General features: G+C 45.2%; 1 pseudogene; it reads left to right on the top strand.

Moving 5' to 3' along the window:
* Positions 1 to 1608: 1608 nt before the first annotated feature.
* LOC111975151 (dynein regulatory complex subunit 2-like) lies at positions 1609 to 8030 on the top strand (annotated as a pseudogene).
* The last annotated feature ends 486 nt before the right edge of the window (positions 8031 to 8516 follow it).

Here is an 8516-nt window from a genome sequence, read left to right as displayed (position 1 = left end):
ACAGGTTTCTCCTCGGAAGAGTTCATCAATGAGCTTGATGCCTTGATAAGCTCCTTTCCTGAGGACGGCTCACCTCTCACAGTTCTGGGCGACTTTAACCTCCACGTCTACCTTTGACTCATTCCTCTCTGCCTCCTTCTTTCCACTCCTCTCCTCTTTTGACCTCACCTCTCACTCTCCCCCCTACTCACAAGGCAGGCAATACGCTCGACTCATCTTTACTAGATGCTGTTTTTCACTAACCTCATTGCAACTCCCTCCAAGTCTCCGACCACTACCTTGTATCCTTTTCCCTCTCGCTCTCTCCAACAACTTCCACACACTGCCTACTCGATGGTATCGCGGCGCCGTCAACCTTCGCTCTCTCTCTCCCCCGTACTCTCTCCTCTTCCATCCTATCATCTCTTCCCTCTGTCAAACTTCTCCAACCTATCTCCTGATTCTGCCTCCTCGCCTCAACCTCCTTCCTCTTTCTGCATCCTTTGACTCTCTATGTCCCCTATCCTCCGGCGGGCTCGGTCCTCCCCTCCCGCTCCGTGGCTCGACGACTCATTGCGAGCTCACAGAAAGGGCTCCGGGCAGCCGAGCGGAAATGGGAGGAAAACTCGCCTCCCTGCGGACCTGGCATCCTTTCACTCCCTCCTCTCTACATTTTCCTCTTCTGTCTCTGCTGCTAAAGCCACTTTCTACCACTCTAAATTCAAGCATCTCTGCCTCTAACCCTAGGAAGCTCTTTGCCACCTTCTCCTCCCTCCTGAATCCTCCTCCCCCCCCCTCCTCCCTCTTCTGCAGATGACTTCGTCAACCATTTTGAAAAGAAGGTCGACGACATCCGATCCTCGTTTGCTAAGTCAAACGACACGCTGGTTCTGCTCACCTGGCCTACCTGTGTTGACCTCTTTCCTCCTCCTCTCTCCAGATGAAATCTCGCGTCTTGTGACGGCCGGGCCGCCCAACAACCTGCCGCGTTGACCCTAATCCCTCCTCTCTTCTCCAGACCATTTCCGGAGACTTCTGCTGTTCCACTGGATGTCATAAGGTGAATGCACCAATTTGTAAGTCGCTCTGGATAAGAGCGTCTGCTAAATGACTTAAATGTAAATGTAAAACAGAAGACATTCTGACTGTTAAAACCTTGGTAAAAAGTTTACAATCAAAGATTAAAAGGGTAATCGGTCTCCAGTTTTTCAAGTCAGTCTTGTATATAACAAAGGGAGAAAGAAAACAAAGCAATTTTACCAGTTGTAAGCCGATTTAGATTGTCAATTTAGGAGACACGTCCTATTGGATAAATGTGACAACTCCATTCTTGCTGCCCCCAAAATATTGGGGGCTAGTTTTCAGGCCTTGTGTGTGGGTTTTGGGTGGAAAATGTTAGCTAGACCTTGTAACCCTGAGTCTAGTATGCCCACTTGGTCTGTTTACCCCTAGAATGTTGCTAGGAGACCATACACAAACTTATTATGGGTAGAGCTGCTGTCATATCTCTGTAGAATTCCTACAGGTAAGACACCACAACATGTTAGTTGTTTGCAAACTACATGGACATGGCATGCTCTGAATATGACCATATGACAGTGCGAAATTGTATCATAGAATGAATGGAAGGAATAATAGCTGGCTAGCAGGCATTTTCATGAGGATTTTACTATGCAAACACTTATTGGACAATGACAACCAACTTGATGTAAATTAAATGTTCAGGCTGTTTTGTGTAGGATGCAATTTTTTTTWAAGTCGGTCTGTCTTACCTCAACTCATGGCTTCCAATTCTGAATGAAGAGTGGAAGAAGGTGAAGTGGGCCAGAGTGACACCAAAACAGAGCACCCCAGGAGGAGCTTGAGAGAGAGAAACCATGACAAAGAAGAGTGCAAAGAAAGGCGGAGGGGGAAGCAGGCAGGGATGACGGAGGAGGAGAGACTCCTGTACATGCAACAGAGGGCCCAGGCAGAGGAGGAGATGGTCAGAAAGAAAGGAGGACGTACGAACTAAATTCCTCAAAGTATACATTCAAGAATTTAAACCAATGAAAAGTCGCACAGCCCAATGCAACTTGTTAAGCCTTTTCTATTGTCAAAGTTTCCTTGCATGACCTCTAAGTACCATCCCGCACTACTATACCCTATAATGCAACCAGAATAAGTTGCAGAAGGAGGAGCACAGCAAGACATTTGAGAGGGTGCTGGACCGGAAGGACAGTGTCATCAAGGTGAGGTATTTATTTCCACATCTGTGAGAGAGTTCTTGTTTGACTGTGTGTGTGTGACAATCTATATATCTCTTTCTCTCTGTGCTGCAGTGTTTGGTGTGTAACCTGAGTGAGGCAGAGCAGCAGTCAGCCCAGGTCCTGCGCTCTCACCTGCAGTGTGTGGACTGTCTGCTGGCCCTGCAGAAGGGTAGGCTGGCATCCCTGGAGCAGCAGTGGGACATAGTCCTGGAGGGACTGAGCTACGACTTTAACTCTGAGAGGTGTATGTAAAACCTTCTCACACACACACACACACACAGACACACCAGGACAGATAGATCTATCCATCCAGTTCTCTAATACGACAGACATACTATACACAGTTATGCACAGCAATTAATATATCTGAATTGTGATGCACTAAACTATTGAATTTAAAAGCTTTTCTAACCCCAATCATGCAAGTTTGATATTAACTAGATAGTGATGCTATGCGTTGTATGTGAATTGACAGGTGTGTGTGTGTGTGTGTGTGTGTGTGTGTGTGTGTGTGTGTGTGTGTGTGTGTGTGTGTGTGTGTGTGTGTGTGTGTGTGGTGTGTTGTGTTGTGGTGTGTGTTTGTGTGTGAAAAATGGACTTACTATGACTGAGATATGTGGGAGGCACACCAGGACTACCAGAGATGACATCAAGAACAGGGTAGGGGACGGTGGAGGATCTGTGGCGTCAGTTCCAACAGGCCCTGGGCTGCTACAATGAGGCCACAGAGAACCGTCTCATGGCTATCGAGTCGCTGTGGACCCTCGACCAGCACAGCCCCAAGGAGATCGACACTCAGATGAGGAGGCTGCAGAAGATGCAGGTCAGTGTAGGGCTACAGAGACTACTGTTCCTATAGGGGACAATTCAGACTTAGGAAATCTATGCCTTCTCAGTATTTGGTATTGAGACTTGCCGTATGCAGATGCGTAACAAACTCTTTGGGTGTGGAGCCCTTATGCTCACTGAACAAATGTAATTCAACCACCGAAAACCTCCCCACTTGTTGACCAACAGATTTTCACATTAAGTTTTCATTCAGTACATTTTTCAGTACATTTATCAAAAGCCATCCCTTTAAATATGGTGTACCTTTAATTCGAATTTTCTCTACAGACTCACTAGAATATATAGCGAGAACGGTTCTGATCATCAGGAATCAATGAAGAAAGCCATCAAAATATACATATTTGCGTCCGTTTAGTAGATTAAAAAATACTCTGATCATGTAGAATATTTAGGGTTAGGAAAGTATTTATTTATTGACCAATTTCCTTTAAAAAAACAGTGGCTGCGGTGCCGGATTTTTTGGAAACCGACTTGCCATGGCTATTGATATGGAGATCTCTGCGCATGTGCATGATTTTTTTTACGTAACTGCTGCCCACTCTGCTGTATACGTAGCTTCTTCTCTGTGCTCCCACTATCGGGGGATGAAATGTCAGGTTGTATACTAAAGATCGTCGACATGTTCGAACTATGCCTCAAGCCCGATTTCATGTTATTTTCATTATTTTTTCAGGAGGGGTGTTAGGGTACATGCAGCTATTTAGACAAGCACATCACACAAGCAATCGTTAGCAATTATATCAAACACAAGCAAGACACATACAGGCAGTCAAAATATTGWTTATTTTGTCATTATTATTGCAAACATTGGCTCAACATCTCAACATCACAAGCTCTGATTTCGAAGTGAAGAAATTAGCTATAAGTGTTTTCACACGTGAGCCCTGGGTGTAGGTAATCGGTAAATGAGTGTGGCATTTTGAATAGCAGTGTTTTCCAAATGAAACACAAGACCTGTTAGTTTTGAATGATGTGTCTAATGTAGAGATCTGTGTTTAGTGTTTAGCAAAAAGTGTGTTTTACAATTGCCAACTGAGTAAAGCAGATAACGTGCTTGCAGTTTTGCAGACTTGGTCTGAGGATTAGGTACATGAGTTAATGCTTTCACTGAGTGTGCTTCAAGTAACACTTTTAGCATGTAAGCGATTGCAAAAAACGGTTATTCCCCCCCCCCTTGCATTTCTGTTTATATGGTAAATATGTACGGAATATGCATACATACTGTATATATTTGTGCACATACATGTACGTGTGAGTGCTATGACAAACTGCCGTGGACTACACTGCACACTGAACATGCAAAAGACACAAGATGGTAGTGTTTTACATTTGTCACATCTGTGTGTAGTTGGTGTGTATAAGAGCCGATCATTTGATGTTTTTTGTGTAGAGTTTTGATGCAAAAACACAATTTTGAGAAGAGTTAAAATAGTTTTGAATGAAGCGCTTGGTTTTGCAAGAGATGTGACGTTTTGCATGTTGTGTGTGTGTTTTGGSGTTTTGTGTGTAAAGTCTAGAGAAAAGGAGCCATAGTTTCAGATATCATGTGTAAGCAATTGTCAAAAACTGTAATGTCTTCTTGGTAAGCAACTCTAGTGTATATTTGGCCTTGTGTTTTAGGTTATTATCCTGCTGAAAGGTGAATTTGTCTCCCGGTGTCTTTTGAAAAGCAGACCAAATCAGGTTTTCCTCTAGGATTTTGTCTGCTTAGCTCTATTCCATTTATTTTTATCCCCCCAAAAATGCCTAGTCCTTGCCGATGAYAAGCATACCCATACATAGTGGTGCTAATGTTTATGCATTTGAACACATACAGTAAAATCAAATCCAACTGTATTAGTCACATGCGCCGAATACAACAGGTATTGACCTTAGTGAAATGCTTACTTACGAGCCCCTAACCAACAATGCAGTTTAAAAAAAATACGGATAAAAATAAGAAATAAAAGTAACAAGTAATTGAAAAGCAGCAGTAAAATAACAATAGCGAGACTATACAGTACAGAGTCAATGTGCGGTGGCACCGGTTAGTTGAGGTAATATGTACATGTAGGTAGAGTTATTAAAGTAACTATGCATAGATGATAACAGCGAGTAGCAGCGGTGTAAAAGAGGGGGGGATGCAAATAGTCTGGGTAGCCATTTGATTAGGTGTTCAGGAGTCATATGGCTTGGGGGTAGAAGTTGCTGCCTCTTGGCGCTCCGTCACAGCTTGCCGTGCGGTAGCAGAGAGAAGAGTCTATGACTAGGGTGGCTGGAGTCTGACAATTTTTAGGGCCTTCCTCTGACACCGCCTGGTATAGAGGCCCTGGATGGCAGGAAGCTTGGCCCCAGTGATGTACTGGGCCGTTTACACTACCCTCTGTAGTGCCTTGCGGTTGGAGGCCGAGCAGTTGACATACCAGGCAGTGATGCCACCAGTCAGAATGCTCTTGATGGTGCAGCTGCAGAACCTTTTGAGGATCTGAGGAGCCATGCCAAATCTTTTCAGTCTCCTGAGGGGGAAAAGGTTTTGTCGTGCCCTCTTCACGACTGTCTTGGTGTGCTTGGACCATGCTAGTTTGTTGGTGATGTGGAGACCAAGGAACTTGAAGCTCTCAACCTGCTCCACTGCAGCCCTGTCAATGAGAATGGGGGAATGCTCGGTCCTCTTTTTCCTGTAGTCCACAATCATCTCCTTTGTCTTGATCATGTTGAGGGAGAGGTTGTTGTCCTGGCACCACACGACCAGGTCTCTGACCTCCTCCCTATAGGCTGTCTAGTCGTTGTCAGTGATCAGGCCTACCACTGTTGCGTCATCGGCAAAATTGATGGTGCTGGAATCGTGCCTGGCCGTGCAGTCAAGAGTGAACAGGGAGTACAGGAGAAGACTGAGCACACACTTGAGGGGCCCTTGTGTTGAGGATCAGTATGGCGGATGAGTTGTTACCTACCCTTACCACCTGGGGGTGGCCCGTCAGGAAGTCCAGTATCCAGTTGCAGAGGGAGGTGTTTAGTCCCAGGGTCCTTAGCTTATTGATGAGCTTTGAAGGCACTATGGTGTTTAACTGTAGTCAATGAATAGCATTCTCAMATAGGTTTTTGTCCAGGTGGGAAAGGGCAGTGTGGAATGCAATAGAGATTCTGTGGATCTGTTGGGGCGGTATGCAAATTGGAGTGGGTCTATGGTTTCTGGGATAATGGTGTTGATGTGAGCCATGACCAGCATTTCGAAGCACTTCATGGCAACAGACTTGAGTCCTACGGGTCGGTAGTAATTTAGGCAGGTTACCTTAGTGTTCTTGGGCACAGGCACTATGGTGGTCTAAAACATGTTATTACAGACTCGGACAGGGAGAGGTTGAAAATGTCATTGAAGACACTTGCCAGTTGGTCATCGCATGCTCGCAGTACACGTCCTGGTAATCAATCTGGCCCTGCGGCCTTGTGAATGTTGACCTGTTTAAAGGTCTTACTCACATCGGCTGCGGAGAGCGTGATCACACAGTCTTCCAGAACAGCTGGTCCTCTCATGTATATTTCAGTGTTATTTGCCTCGAAGCGAGCATAGAAGTAGTTTAGCTCATCTGGTAGGCTCGTGTTGCTGGAAAGCTCTCTGCTGTGCTTCCTTTTGTAGTCTATACTGGTTTGCAGGCCCTGCCACATCTGACGAGCGTCAGAGCCGGTGTAGTACTATTCGAGCTTAGTCCTATATTGACACTTTGCCTGTTTGATGGTTCGTCGGAGGGAATAGCGGGATTTCTTATAAGCTTCTGGGTTATTATATGTCCCGCTCCTTGAAAGTGGCAGCTCTTGCCTTTAGCTTAGTGCGGATGTTACCTGTAATCCATGGCTTCTGTTTGGGGTATGTACGTACGGTCACTGTGGGGACGACGTCGTCGATACACTTATTGATGAAGCCAATGACTGATGTGTACTCCTCAATGCCATTGGAAGAATCCCGGAACATATTCCAGTCTGTGCTAGCAAAACAGTCCTCTATTTTAGCATCTGCTTCTTCTGAACAGTTTTTTTTATTGACTGAGTCACTGCTGCTTTCTGCTTTACTTGTAAGCAGGAATCAGGATAGAATTATGGTCAGATTTGCCAAATGTAGGGCGAGGGAGAGCTTTGTATGCATCTCTGGGTGTGGAGTAAAGGTGGTCCAGAGTTTATTTCCCCACTGGTTGCACATTTAATATGCTGATAGAAATTTGGTCAAACGGATTTAAATTTCCCTGCATTAAAGTCCCCGGCTATTATGAGCGCCGCCCTTATGGGTGAGCGTTTTCTTGTTTGCTTATGGCGGAACACAGCTCATTCAATGCTGTGGTGGTATGTAAACAGCTACRAAGAATACAGATGAAAACTCTAGGTAGGTAGTGTTGTCTACGGTTTATCATAAGATACTCTACCTCAGACAAACAATAGCTCAAGACTTCTTTAGATATCGTGCACCAGCGGTCATTTACAAAAATTCAGTCTGCTACCTCGTCTTACCAGACGCTGCTGTTCTATCCTGCCGGTGCAGCGTATAAACCAGCCAGCTGTATGTTGATAGCGTCGTCGTTCAGCCATATTAGTTTTGAATGACCCGTTGGTAGTTTAATCTTCCGCGTAGGTCCTCTATTTTATTGTCCAAAGATTGCACGTTTGCTAGCAGAATGGAAGGAAGTGGGGGTTTATTCGATAATAGTGAAGTGTGTGGTGCTTGTGTCGGCATACAGTACCTTAGTGTGCGTATAGCAGCCAAACATACACACCCTTCGACTGTCATATGCATACAGACAGCACACATGCACACTATACACATTCACACTTATGCATGTGTACCGACTACTCGCTTCCTATACATTCTCACATTTGTGCGATGTTGTGGATAAGGGGGAGAGGCTTCTAAGTCTGGCTGAGATGTGTCATAAGCTGGAGACAGAACATAAGAAAGTCCTGCCCTTCTACACCTCTCACTGCTGAGGAGAGCACGAGAGAGCTAATGCTTTGAGCCTCCATCTGAGGAGTTGGCACAGGGATGGGTAATACTGTATTACACACACACACTGATCTGGAACGGGAGAGGGGAGCTCTGACCTGAGATACCCAGCAGCTGCGGGTCTTGCTGCGCCATCATCTCTGTTAGCGACCAGATCCTCCACCATCGCAAGCCCCTGCTGATGGTATCACAGCCACCCTCGTCGTTCAACTCACTGCTGACGCCCAACGCAAGCGCCACACTGTCAAGAGGCGGCACATGTTGTGCAGCACATGCAAACTAACAGGCTACACATCAATCACACACAGCATCACTCATACATGAACTTCAAAAGGGTTTCAAGTTGTATACTGACTAAGAGTAAATAGAACTTCAAACTGGTAGAATGCACTCCTACTGGCAGAATCCTATTCCTTATTCTATTTGTGTCTTACAATAACTAGCAAAAAAAAAAAAAAGAGTATTTAATA

The sequence above is a fragment of the Salvelinus sp. IW2-2015 genome, linkage group LG1, assembly GCF_002910315.2.
Source record: "Salvelinus sp. IW2-2015 linkage group LG1, ASM291031v2, whole genome shotgun sequence".
NCBI lineage: Eukaryota > Metazoa > Chordata > Actinopteri > Salmoniformes > Salmonidae > Salvelinus > Salvelinus sp. IW2-2015.
The sequence above is the reverse complement of the archived record's forward strand: the minus strand, read 5'-3'. Positions and strand labels throughout refer to the sequence as shown.